Consider the following 14233-nt stretch of genomic DNA (forward strand, 5'->3'; position numbering starts at 1 on the left):
CCACTTAGGATGGCATAACTTACAAATGTTCATGTGTATAATGGCGCAAAGCAATATTCACTCAGTTGACCACATACTTACAGTTTTTATCTTTTTCTAGGCTGTCTACATGTGATATAGCACTCTTTTAACCCTAGGTAGAAAGTAGTAGCCTGCTGCAGTGCCTAGTTAGCCACAAGATTCCAAAAGTAAGCCACCTATTTTCAACCCAGTACACTGTGTTGCCAGCGGTTATTTATTTTTTTAGAGACAGATATTCAATATATGATGCATCTAACATCATATATTCAGTATTTTGTTGTAAAGTATTCTCTGTACTATGTGATTTTTCTCAACTGTAGTGTAATACAAGAGTCCTGAGCATCTGTTAACAGTAAGCTAGGCTAAGCCATAATGTTCCATCGGTTTAGGTATAGTTAAACGTATTTTCAACTTAACAATATTTCAAGTTTTCAACTTAACAATATTTCAAGTTTACAATGGCTTTATCAGAACATGACTCTCTCATAAGCATCTGTACTGCAAAGTGGTCTTGTCCAGAGTTAGTTAAAAGGAAAAAAATGCTGAATGTAAATGAGTTTGATCTGTTCTTCTATGATTATTCCTACTTCATTTATTATTGGTGCACTATAACTATCATACTGAGATTCAGATACATTCATATATGTTCACTCCATCTCTTGGTGTGTTTCTCTCTATACTCCATCACCCTATCTCCCACTCCTCCCCATAAGTGCTAGTGAGATTGGCAGCGATGCTTCATATATGAACATAACATTATTGGGGCTGTTTCCATCTTCGGTCCTCCTATTCCCTCTCCCTGCCTTCCTTCTCCAAACCCCCTTCCATTACTCTACTGATCTCTTTCTTTCCACACTTACATGATGTCTCCTTTCTTTCTATTTTCTCTCTTGCATGATGTCATCTGGAATTAGGCAAGGCAGGTATTATAACATTGCCTCGAAGTAAGGAAACTGAGAAGTTAAATGACTTCTCTGTTCACAGAGCCAGGATTTAAACCCAGTTTGAATAACCCAATAAGTTCCCTTTCCTGGAGTATAGTTAGGGGGTACTCCCCAACGTGCCAAAGAAAAAGTCAAGTGCTTTCATTTTCCCAGTTTTCTAGATGCAGGCATGGCTTTTCATGCCATATCTTATTAATTTACAGCAAATAATCAGAGAACCACATCCTCTCCTCTACTCAAAAAAAAAAAAAAATCACCAGAATACTTGGTGCTAATAACAGTAAATTTGAAGAATATCCCAACAATTGCGAATGTCCATGATCTTTGTAATGCAAGTAAGAAAGCAATTAGCATGTAATTTACTCTGCAAACACTGCCTCCCCATTTTACAAGAAAGCAATAGAAGCTCCCAACGTGTTCAGCATAATCTAAAGCTATTTAATTACAACTGAAAAACGCCATGAGGAGTCGTCTATTAAATCCAAGGGCTCATTTATGAAGTTCACATTTCCTACTATTACCCCATTACCCTCCATTACCTTTGCCATATTCCTATCTAAAATGGAGTTCAAAATATTTAAAATATTGATCCAATAACAATCCTAAATCTTGCTTTAGGTAGCTGTGAACTTGTGGCAAAACAACATTGTATCTGTTTAAAAATAATTTGAGTCACTCAACTTGTCACATCATTCATACTTAGAGTTCACATTTACTCTCTCTCTCAGCATGGAACTGTCAAACAGATGCTCAAGGAGAACTGCATTCCACTCTTTGTTTTTCTAGGTCCCATGACTGAGAAATGTATGATTCTATGAAAATATTCTTAATGAGTAGGGCTTTGGAACTTGAAAAACCACCAACTACCAAAAAAAAATTAAGTCAAAATCTAGTTATATCTTTAGAAACTCAACAGAGAGTCAAAAGAATAGGAGAAAATTTTTGCCACCTACTCCTCCTATAGAGGGCTAGTATCTAGAATATACACAGAAGTCAAACTTACCACTCAGAAAACAAATAAAAGAATCAAAAATGGGCAAGTGAACTAAATAGACACTTCACAAAAGAAGAAATTCAAATCGCCAATAAACTATGAAAAATTGTCCAACATCATTAGCAATCAGAGAGTTGCAAATCAAAACTACCTGAAATTTTACCTAACCCCAATTAGAGTGGTGATCATTAAAAAAAATATATATACTGGCAAAGATGTAGAGAAGCGAGAACTCATTGTTGGTGGGATTGCAAATTAGTCCAACCACTTTGGAAAACAGTATGGAGGATCCTCAGAAGAATGGGAACAAACCTACCATATGATATAATAATACCACTTCTGGGTATCTACCCCAAAGGATGAAAACCAAACTACCAAACTAATGCATGTGTATCTATGTTCATAACTGTATAATTCACAATTTCCAAACTATGAAACCAGACAAGATGTCCATCGACAGATGAATGGGTTACAAAACTGTGGGATATGTACACAATGGAATTTTACTCAGCCACAAAGAAAAACGAAATTACACCATTTATGGGGAATTAAATGGAACTGGAGAACATTATGCTAAGTGAGATTAGTCAGTCACAAAAAGTAAAAAGTCAGATGCTCTCCTTAATATGTAGAAGCTAGGGAGAAAAAAAGGCCATAGGAGGAACTCTAGATGAAGAAGGAGAACCCATAGATGAGAAAATAAGAAGACCTAACTGAGGGAAATGGGAGGGGAATGAGAAAAATTCCCTAATATACATGATGTACATTCACAAACATCAAAGTCAACCACTAAGCCAAACATGAGAAGGAGGGAGAGGGAAAGGAATGGGGTGGGAATTGGGGAGTGGCACAGTGATGTGCGCATGTGTGCCTCTATTATCATGTATCCCATTAAGATGCATGACTACAATGCACCAATAAAAAATTTTAAATCAAGTTATAACAAGGTCTAAAATTATTGGCTTAGTTGTTTTATTTTCTGGACAGCAAATATCAAGTTCATTAAAAAAAAGAGTTTTTGATACTTGTTGGATAGTCAATGATATTGCTGTTAAACTAACCAAAATTTCCTTTGCAAAAATTAATTAAAAAGAAAATAGAAAAAATAATGATTCAAATTAATACATCATGAACATGACACTAATAAAGAAAGCATTCTGAATGGTGTAAATAACAAAAAGGGAGCTTTTCTCCTTTGTTACTGGAGAGAGAAAAAGATGTTTTTAACTTCCTTGTGTACTTTTTATTCTTATTTCAACTGCACTATTTTCAGAGGGAAAGACACTAGAGAAGGAATTGAATCTTATACAGATATTGAGAAAATAGTAGAGGTACCGAGAAGTACATAAGAAAGAAAAAAATAGAAAATGGTGACAGACTTAAGTCTAGAAAATGAACCTAACACACCTGATCCATCTCTTAAAGTCGAGGTAACAAAAACCCAAAGAAATTGGATTACTTCCGTGCAGTCAGTATCTGTGCCAACTGCTCCTGAGCTGGTAGGAGCCAGGTGTCTATATTTGCTATTCAATGCCTCCCTAAGAAGAGGATATTTCTCCACTTCTAGTGGAAAGAAATACACCTGCAGAAGGGTAGAAAATACAGACCCTTAGACCATTAGCAAGACACCCCAAATCTCCTCTCCCTTTCTTCTTCATTCCCACCCCTGTTCCTCCCTCCAGTGAAATACTACAGAAATAGAAAAGATGGAAAAAAAATATGTGTGTGTGTTTTGGGGGCAAAGGCTCGGGTAGGGATGGAATTTGAACTCTACCAAGGCACTTAGAATCATTGACTTCATTTAGTGCCACTTAGAATATATAGGCTATAATATTATATGCCAGTATTGCATAAGTCCATTTACAACATGTATACATAAACACACACCTATGCACACACATGTACCTATATAGTCACATAGAGAAAATATTTCAGTCACATATTACTATTAGCACTATGGGTACCTGTCCTCTTCACTGTGGAAATATTATATTACTAAAACAGATATGCACACATTAGAAGTTCTTGAGTTGATTTTGTGTGTGTTCTTTCAAAAGAATCCTAGACTAAAAATTCAAATAAGCTTTAACTTTTAGAGCCTGAGAACCAATATTGAGTCAGAAAGTTAGCTCTATCACGCCTGAGGGGATAAACAGTTGTTTAATGAGGACAAATGGAATAAAATTAAAATGTGGCCTAATAATATAACTTCTAAATGCAATGTTGACTCAGCCATGTGGCTCAAATAATATTTTTGCTCAAAGGTATACAAATGGATTTTCTTAGTGAAATAAAAATACAAAATGAAACTAAAGAAACAATCTAGCAGAGTTCCTAGCTATCACAATGCAGAAATGAGAGGATAGAAAAATATAAATAAAATTTATAATAAGATTTTATTGTGATATGGCCCCCAGCCCCAATAAAAGTTTGTTAAGCAAACTCACAATACTCAAGATTCAGAAATGGTCTATGTAGAATTATGAGACGAGAAAAATAGAACTCTAATTGCAAAGAGAGCTTCAATACAAAGTTTTTAAAATGGCTCCTTAGCTTCAAGGCTAATTAAAATTCTACAGGGAAAATTCCTACAATTATTATTTGATTTTAATCAGTTGAGATATGCACAAGCTGGGCCCCAGAAGTTTTTAAATGTCATTAAATTTCCCAGAGGGCCATGAATATCTCAACGTCCCTCAGTTCAGTCTAAACTGGCCTCTGGAAAAAAAAAAAATGCCTCTCCCCCCAGTTTGTATTAACAAACCATTATTTAAAAAGCACATGAAAACAGCTCTGTAAATAGCCATTGAGTCTGTGGGACATTAATTTTGGGGGCTAAATTTGACCTTTCTTGACCACCTAAGAAGGAAAGCTTGTGCCTTTTTTGACCCTCTGCACACATGTTTTCTAGAATCTTTCAATCTCCACTTGGAAATATTACCAGATCAGGCCAGACACATGCTATTAGGTCTATGTTTGACCAGTCGTGGTGACCTTTGGTCCTATTTGAACACAATCCAGGCAGTGCCCAGCCCTTTCCTGGATCCACCAGTTATATCTTCTTTTTCTCCAAGCAACTCCTGGTAAATGTCTAACTGTTGCATACAGACATTAAAGCTTATTTCCTGACCAAATAAGATAACACATACATAATCCACTTTTCTGAGATCTGTATGTTACCCAAGCATTGAACAAGCTTCAAACTCTTTCAAAACCCCAAGTGGCCACTGATCTGAATCAAAGTAGACTTTACATGTTAACATGAATAGATTTCAAAACAATATATTTTTGAGCAAATACATTAAATTTCCAAAATCACTGTTGTAATTATGTAAATAACCAAATAAATATGTAAGTTTTTTATTGGTACATTGTAATTATGCATCTGGATGTAATTAAGGGTGATAGAGGCACACATACGTACACATTGCATGCTCATTGAGCCCTCCCCCAATTCCCACCCCACTTCCTCTCCCTCCCCCTTCCTATGACTGACACATCGATTATCTTCGATGACTTTGTGTACGTACATCATGTCCATTGAGGTGTTTCCCTCTTGATGTCTTTCCTCCCTCCTCCCATTTCCCTCAGTTAGGTCCCCTCTTTTGTCTGGAGTTCCTGTTGTGTGTAAGTAATTTTTCTAAAAGGAAAGAGAAAGGAATGGGTCAGAAAAAATGCAATAAATTAGAAAATTCCAATAAATTTTCTAAGAAATCTTAAAGAAAAAAAGAGAAAAGTCAAACTTCTGCTTCTGGGAATACGGAATAGACCCACATTTTCCTATTTTTTCCAACTAAGTACAACTAATAGCCCTGGACCCTCTATTTCTAGTAAACACAAGTAGACTCTGAAAGGTGAACAGGTGACGGCATACTAGCTAAGGAACCCAGAATCCAAAGAAAAAGACGGGGTGCTGACATTCCCATGTTTTCTTTATACTTAATTAATGCCAGACATGGTGCTAAAGATGCTGGTAACTGAGCACTGCCAAGGAATGAAGACAGAAAAAAGCAACAAAAGTCTCTTTCTACAGCCAGAGACACAGAAAAGGGGCAGCCTAGCAGGAGAGAAAACGTGTTTTCATTAACCATCCTACTGCTTCTGAACATCACAGAAAAAAGAAAAAAGTATGCATTTGTTCTCACTGACACCAACCAGGCCAACTGGAGACCTACACTTCACCCTCACCAGGTCCAAGGAGGAGACAGTGCCTTCACACCCAACACCAGCAGGGTAGTGTCAGGGCGGCTGAATAGGAAGCCAGGACTGGGATCTGTGATGTGCAGTTAGGCGGGGCCTCACCATCGAGCTTTTGTGCAGACCAGGTAAGAACACTGGACATCCCCCTGCACCTGATAATAATCAGAAACCCATCCTTACTGCTGGAGCAATGGCCAAGGAGGCCTGGTAAAGAGTCAAGACTTTTGCCTCCCTCTGTGATGTTGGCAGGGCCACATGAAAACCCAACCGCTCTTGGCCATATAGTGAAAGTGCAGACCTGCTGGAGAATCCACACTCACCCCAGCCAGGAGGAAGACAGAGCTTTCCCCTACACCCTCCCCATCTGTGTCAAAAGACATTCAGTGGGAAAACGTGACTTCTATTCTCGTGTGTGTGTGTGTGTGTGTGTGTGTGTGTGTGTGTGTTACTGAGGATTCAATTCAGGAGCATTCTACCTCTGAGGTACACTCATAGCCCTATTTTATTTTTTTTTTATTTTAAAACATGGTCTCACTGAGTTGCTAAGGGCCCTGCTAAGTTGCTGAGGCTGGCCGTAAACCTTCAATCCTCCTGTCTCAACCTCCCAAGTACTGGGATTACAGGTGTGTGCCACCATGTCCACTGAACTTCCATTCTTCAGGACAGTGATGAGCAACATGGCTTACTTGGCCCTGCCAGAGCAGTGTTTGTGGAAGCCATCTAAAATAAAAGGCTTAAGCCGGGCGTGGTGGCGCACGCTTGTAATCCCAGCATTCCAGAGGCTGAGACCAGAGGATCACAGTTCGCGGACAGCCTCAGCTACCTAGTGAGGCCCTCTGCAACTCAGCAAGACCCGGTTTCAAAATAAAGAATAAAAAATAGGTCAGGGGGTGTAGCTCGGAGGTTGAATGCCCCTGGGTTCCAGCCCCAGTACTGCAAAAAAAAAAAAAAAAAAAAGGCTTAGATAAGATCTGAAGACTTATACTACCCAAATTTTATGTTTCAAATAATCACAAATCATATAAGGAAGCTCTTAAGCTGACTTTTTAGAAAAGACAATCTAACAATGACAAAAGTGAAGAATAAAATTGACAAAGATTCAAAAAGGTCATAATAAAAATGCTACAATCAGCAATTATGAACAGGCATGAAACAGTTTCAGATAAAAGCAGAAGATATAAAGGAGAGCTTTTCAACATTTAAGACACAAACCTACAGATTCAACTGAGCAGACCCCAAACAGAATAATTCCAAAGAACACACTAGGACACACGTTTTTCTTTCATTTTCTTTTAACCAATGCCAGAGATTTATTTTTCAATATGCTTTTATTGGTGCGTTATAGTCTCACATCATGTAAATCATGTTCACGGTGACACACAGCAGTAATCGAAGACCTTGTACACACTAGTCAATAGCTCCTCTCATGTGCTACATTCATAAAAATAAAAAAGTTATACATATTAATGGGTACAATGTGATATTCCACACATGCACACATTGCATATGTTTAAATCAGGATAATCGTATTTGTCTTCTCAGAGACAACATCTTAGAAGTATCAAGAAAGAAATGACAAATTTAAAGGCAAAATCTTTTAGATGACAGTGGATTTCAAAACAGACACCATAAAGCCTGGAAGGAAATGGCACAATATTTTTCAAGTCTAAAAGAGGAAAATATCTGGGAACTCAGAACTTTATATTTTAAGAAAATATCTGTCAGAAATGTAGGTGAAATCAAGACATACTCAAAGAAAAAGTGAAAATTACACTAAAAATAGCTAAAAGAAAGTCTTTAAACACAATTGAATTTTTTTAAATATAATTTTGAACCACGGGAAAGAAAAACAAAAAAGTACTTAATTAACTGTCTTAGCATCTTAATTAACTAGGTGCTAACTACCACAAATGACTTAATATGCATAAAAGCTTGATAGCCTTATATAAAAATCAAATTCTTAAATACCACCCTTCAAAAAGATTTATAGGTACAGATGAGTTTACTGGATAATTTTTAGAGTTATTTATTACTGGATAATAGTTAGAGTTACTGCTAATTCTGCATAATTCCTCTAGAAAACAAATGACAACATTTTTCAATTCATTTATGAAGTTAGTATTATCACCATACCCATATCAGGCAAAGATAGAAGACAAAATAGAGAAAGAAGACAGAGGAGAGAAAGAGTAAAGGAGAAATAAAGATTACAAACCAATGCTGGCCATAAATAAATGTAAAATCCTTGGCAAAATAAAGCACAGTGGTGCATGCCTGTAATTTCAGTACTTTGGAAGCTGAGACAGGAGGGTCGTAGGTTTGAGGCCAGCCTTGGCAACTTCGTGAGAGCCTCAGTAACTTGCCAAAGCTGGCCTCAAACTTAGCAAGATTCTTTTTCAAAGTAAAAAATAAAAAGGGCTGAGAGCATGCCTAGAGGTAGAATTCCCTTGGATTCAATCCCCAGTACCATACACATACAAAATTACCAAATAGAGTTTTATAATACATTCTTAAAAATCATACATAATAACCAAGTGCATTTTATTCCAAGAATTCCATGATGATTTAGTGTTTAAAATTCAATCAATGTGAAAACACCATCCCAAAAGACTAATGAAGAAAATTCACATGTTTATAACAATACAGAAAAGCATTTGACAAAATTCAATACCTATTTATGATCAAAACTCTCAGAAAATAGTAATAAAGATGAAATTCCTCAATGTGATAAGGAGCATTTATAATATATCAGTTATTGACACTATATTTAGTCTACTGACAACAGGACTTAAAAAGAAGTTTTATAGAGAGGATGATAATCATTATAACAGCCAACCAGAGTCTGGTATTGACATGGAAATGAGACAGAACAGAAGCTAGAACAAGTCATGAGCATCTCAAGGGGAGTTGGAACACATGGATATGAAAATATGCACATAGATCCAAAGGAAGTCTAGGACCATGAGTGACAGCACCCTTCACCCTTCTTCCTTGAATGTGGAATAAGAAACACAGCACCTGGCAGCAAGTGGCAAGTCACACATAGATAAGGCAAGTACCTAAGTCGGTGAATCTCATAGAACCTTGAAACTATAGAGCGATGCGGAGGCCTGGACCAGGGGATGGTGGCTCCAGAAGGATCAGAGCTCTGGAGCAAATCACAGATGAGGATAGAGAGTGAGCCAGCTCCCAGAAACCTTAAGACCAGAGACCAGCGTGTTTCATCTGTTCTTCTGCAGCAAGACCTGCGGCAATGTTCAAAATAAATAAGAGACATCAGTCAGGCACCACTGAACTCCATTGGCAGAAGTACTGAGATGATTCAAAACAAATCTTCTCAAACTGGCTACACCTTAACTGAAACGAAGGAAGAGAAATAACATGTATATGAATGCATGCCCATGATCCACAAACCAGATACCATTCTGGGAAGAAGACAGGAAATGAAGTTTTCTTTAGAAAAGAAGGAAGCAACCCTCAACGTATATGAACTTTAAATTAATGGAGAAGTTAACCCGAATAAAATTAAATGTTTCTTTTGAAAACAAATCATATATATATATATATATATATATATATATATATATATATATATATATATATTTTTATTTGTAAAGACCTTTCTTCATCCACCATGAAAGACTTGGAAGCTCAAAAGCAAAACCATGCTGGGTGTGGTGGCACATGCTTGTAATCCCTGTGCTTGGGAGGCGGAGACGGGAGGATTGCTCAGGTTCCAAGCCAGCCTCTCTGACTTAAAAGACCCTGTTTCCAAATAAAAATATAAAAAAATAGGTATCTGGTAGTGTAGCCAAGAGGTAGAAGGGTTTTCAGAAACCCCAGTACCACAAATAAATAAATAAATAAATAAATAAATAAATAAATAAATAAATAAATAAATGAAAAAAAACATCAAATTCTTCCCAGAATATTTTGTGAGATACTTTAAACCTAATATAATTTCTAGATACATGTGGTACAGGCTCCTGTCCTAAAAAAGGTTATACTAGAATTCAAGTGACAACATCTGTATTTTATTAAAGACTTGACAGGAGAATGAAAATATGTGGAAGACATTGCAGAGTTCTATCAATGATGGTCAAAGCTCAATGTATTCAGCATCATGCTACAAGTGAGAAGGGAAGTTTTCTTCTTCATGTGTTTCAAGATAAACCACCTTGTTAAAGAGGGAAACTTCACCTACTAAATTTAACCTCTACTACTGCTTCGTTTTTACTAGCCACTCTTCAAAAGAATCACTTTCTATTCCTGGAAGATCTCTAGAGTTCTCCACACGCATGTCTACACTTTGGATACACACTGAGTTCTCAGGAAGATTACAGGAAAACTGGCAAGACGGGTACATCTTCTCTGTCTTCTCAGAGCTCCTAGCTACTCATCTAAGTTGTGTTTGGGCAAATGGCTTTGACAGCAATAATTATTAAAATAATTTCTTCATAAAGTAACACTGTTTAGAAGAACCTTTTTGAAATGAACACTTTGACCTGGATATACAGATACAGGTTGTCACAAGATGTAAATACAACTTTTTTTTAACTATGAATGCTATGTCCAACAAATGACTTATCTATCATCTTCAACTACCTATTATCTACCAAATAACCTGAAAGTTCATTTGAATTTCTTAACTCCATTTTGAAATCTAGATTACTTAATATTGTCATTTAGATATCTCTGAAGCATCTCAGGTTTAATATATTCAGAATTGAATTGTTTTACTCAAAGATCCCCAAAGTTCCTTCTCTGGCATTCTTTCCTCAACCACCAACCACCCAGGTACTCACACCAATAACCCAGGAATCATATTTGACACCATATTCTCTTTTATACATACATACTCATTAAGTTATAGAAATCTCATAATCCAATTAAATCTTAAATCTGGTTTGTTCCCTCTGTAAATACTACCACCATACTGGTATAATTTGACACAATTTTTATCTGATTTTCTAGCCTTATAATCCCTCTCCCTAATAATGGGATTTACTGATCCATTCTCTATAACTACTAAAGTGATATTCTAAGCACACTATCATTCCCTAATGACAACTCCCACAAGGACCCTCCTGAATGAGAGAAGCGCCTTAGTTTGCTCTTTGGGACCTTCCATGACAGGCCTACTGATCTCTTTGCCTTCTCTCTCCCCTCCTCTTCATCATATACCTTTCTCACCCAAGCTGTATCCTTTAGGTAATCCAGAGGTCCAGACACTTACCCTTCTCTGGGTCTCCATGTAGAGACTGCTCTGCCAACTCTTCCCCAGATTAACCAAACTTAATCACCAAGACTGTTCAAAATCTGTATCAAGAGGGTCTTTCCTGACCTTGTGTTATTAACTAAGTTTCCCATTCTATTTTAGCACTAATGCCTTTCTGTAAGAAAGGTTTACTCAATGTAGAACTAGTTGTTTGTACAATCATTGTTCTCCTTCACTAGCTTTAGGTTCTATGAGTGTAGAGGCACTGTTTTGTATACTGTTCTGATGCCAAAAATCTAGCACTAAAAGTGCAAAATTAGAGTGTTTCATGAATAAATGAATAAATATGAAATGAGTGCTACCTTAGATGAATATTATCGATTTAAAAGGATACACTGGCCGGGCGTAGTGGCGCACGCTTGTAATCCCCATGCTTGGGAGGCTGAGACAGGAGGATCACACAGGTTCAAAGCCAGCCTCAGCTACTTAGTGAGGCTCTCAGACATTTAATTAGACCCTGTTTCCAGAGAAAATATAAAATAGGTCTGGGAGTATAACCCGGAGGTAGAAAGCCTCTGGGTTCCACCCCTAATACCACCAAAACAACAACAACAACAACAACAACAACAACAACAACAACAACAACAGTAATAATATACAAAAATAAAAGGATACACTGAACAAACAAATAGACCATAAAATAAAAGTATTTTACCCTAGAATTTTGGGAAACAACACATATAACTAAATCCTATACAGTCGAGGTAAGCCGAATCAATAAATACTTAGTGAATAAGTTAAATAAGTAAGTGAGTAAGTAAATGACACAAGACATCAAAATATACATATATAATAAAAAACTATTTCAATAAGCATAAAAATTAGTCAACTTGATGACCAATATTAACATACTGGTTGTAAAATGAGTCACAGTTGTAGAGAATACATAAATTTATAACTTAAGTTTATTTAAATATATTTGTAGTTTAATATATTCCAAATTTGTACACTTATAAATTATACTTGTAATTTAAATATATTTAAATTTTATTATATTAAATATATGTAAGAAATAAATTTTTAAATAACCTTCTGCAGATTCCCTTGACAGGGTTCCCAAGGGGGGTAAGGGGATTGAAATTCAGGCTGAGAGCCAAAATATCTTTCTAAAAAAAAACAAATAGTTTAACAAATATGCCCACACATAAATTACAGGCAGAATTCTACAGGTGAGAAGAATTACATTACTGGTGAGTATAGTAAAACTTTAGACTAGCATTCATATGTCACTATTGTGAATACTGACAGTAAAACTCCTCAAAGGGTATAAAATAATGTTTTAAACTGGACCAGTTGGAAAACTATGAATCATTTAATTTGAAAAGGAAATGGAGTTTTTATTTAAACAATTATTTCTATTAGTAGAAACAGAATCAACATTTTAGTGCACAAAATGATAATAATTTTGCCTTAATCCCACTATTTAGCCAATTTAAATCTCCTCTGATTAAAGATAAGTCCAGCATTTTAAAGATCAAAGCTTCTCTGCTGGTTGATTAGTTTCCTGGTCCTAATTCTACTCACAGTCAAACCATACAGTCTTCAAAAAATTCTAACTTATAAAAACAGGGATATTACATTTCCCAACACAGAGAAATGACCAATTACCTCACATGAGATCAAATTTCCGGTAAACAATAAATTCTAGTAAATTACACATCGCTTATCATACTCTGTGCCCTCTGGCTGGAATTCCTTAGTTTCTTAAATTGTCAGGAATTATCTTCACATTGGTCACCAGCTGTACAAATGGTGCTATTTCCAAAAAGAACTCTTCAAACCCCCCCAGAATCTGTCATAGGTAGCTCTTCTTTTACCATCTCGTCTTTTAAAATATATAATTTATGTTACAGGGGAAATTCTTTCAAAACAACTTTTCAAAATTCATAATTCTACAAGTGAGAAAACATTACTGTTTATTTTTTTTTATTATTTCGGACTAACACATACAGAAATTAAGACTGGGATCTTTGAATCACTCAGGACACTGCGACCAAACATTGATTTGGCTCCAAAATACATTATTTTTCTCTCCTTCTAGATGCCTTCTCAAATATTATTGACATTTTTCCCCAAGTCCAAGGACTCCACTTCTACTTTTCCACATGGGACTTGCACGCCTTCTTTAACTGATTCAATTTCTTCTTTGCTGTGCTCTCTTCAACTCTTTTGTAAAATTATAAACATTATGTAAATAACACCAAGACACACATATCCTCCCGAGGCCAGTGGCATTTGTCCACAAAGGGTGAAATCCATGTTACTAACCTTGCAAAGCATCCAGGTCAAAGGTTGAAATTCACCAAACATTTTCTGATATGATTGACGATCTCTAAGTTCCCCTAGAAGATTTAAGAAGGACTCCACATATGGCATTTCCACAAATTCTGACATGTGAGGGGACTCGCGGGCTCCAGACCATTTCTGAAGCTCCATGATACTGATTCAATTTCTTACAATGTGAATATTTTCAAGTTTCTTTCTCTTTTCTTTCTAGTGAAAGTTTTAGGAAGTTTATATGAATTAATAACAATCCTGGGCTCTATGAAGCCAATCTAGCTTTGAACACGCTTTTATTGATCTTTCAGGTAAATCTACTGTGAATGTTATGAGCCAAGCCCAGATCACCAACTTCAAACAGAATTACAGGTACCTGTAGAGAGTTATGCTGGCAGACAGGCTTTTACTAAAGCCAGCAGAGCAAAGGTGAGGATAAAAAAAAGCTACTTAATTAACATTTTAGATATGTTGTAGGTTGAGTGATTTAAGGCAGCTTATTAAACTCTCTGTGTTGGC

The sequence above is a fragment of the Muscardinus avellanarius genome (genome assembly GCF_963383645.1).
Source record: "Muscardinus avellanarius genome assembly, chromosome: 8".
NCBI classification, from domain to species: Eukaryota; Metazoa; Chordata; class Mammalia; order Rodentia; family Gliridae; genus Muscardinus; species Muscardinus avellanarius.